We start from the raw sequence: 736 nt of genomic DNA, 5'->3' as shown, positions 1-736 counted from the left end.
TTCTCAGCAGTGCTGCAGGGTTGGGGGTTTTTTGACCCCTGGATATCCAGAAGTCAAAAAAAAAACCCACAGGAAAAAAAAGCAGAGTGGCACACATGGGGGCAGCATGCGCTGCTCAAAACCGGAGGCTGGCCAGCCTGAGCCATGCTCTCGCTGCCAGTCAGGCTCTGTGCACCTGCGTCACCAATGCTGCAGCCCCAGGAAGCCCTCAGACCCCAGGTAAGGCTGCTGGGGCCAGCCCAGCACTGGCCCCCACCACCCGTTTCCTACCCAAAGTAACTTGTTGCATGCCAGGGGGCACGTGGCACAGGCATTCCCTGGAGACAAGTTTTTTGGTTTTTTTTTTTTTCCTGTTTTTTTTTGCACCGGTCCTGGAAGCACTGCAATACCAGGTCAATGCACGGAGTGGATGGAGCAAGCTCCAGTTCCACCACCCAACACCAAAAAGAATCTGCTCAATATAGACCTCCAATGGAGGCAGGGAGAGGCTGCAGGGCCTGCCCTGGGCACACCTACACAAGTCCCTGGAGACAAGTAGCAGTGGCACAAGGAAGCCAAACATCTATGCATATGTGGATGCGGCCTCGGAGTCCCTCCTCATAGTTAGGGCAAGTTCCAGAGTCCCACTTTATGCCTTTTTCTGGAGGAGTTTTGTGGAGGAGATAATTATCCCTTGGCCAGCCAAGCAGGGAGCAGGGAAGCTCTGAGTCATGATGTGTGACCATTGTTTTACCTG

General features: G+C 53.8%; 1 pseudogene; it reads right to left on the bottom strand.

Annotated features, from left to right (window-relative positions):
- Positions 1–355: 355 nt before the first annotated feature.
- On the bottom strand, positions 356–485 carry LOC149868697 (U2 spliceosomal RNA; annotated as a pseudogene).
- Positions 486–736: the final 251 nt, after the last annotated feature.

Source organism: Crocodylus siamensis, chromosome 3 (assembly GCF_052110815.1).
Source record: "Crocodylus siamensis isolate JL-2025a chromosome 3, ASM5211081v1, whole genome shotgun sequence".
In the NCBI taxonomy this organism is placed as follows: domain Eukaryota; kingdom Metazoa; phylum Chordata; order Crocodylia; family Crocodylidae; genus Crocodylus; species Crocodylus siamensis.
The sequence above is the reverse complement of the archived record's forward strand: the minus strand, read 5'-3'. Positions and strand labels throughout refer to the sequence as shown.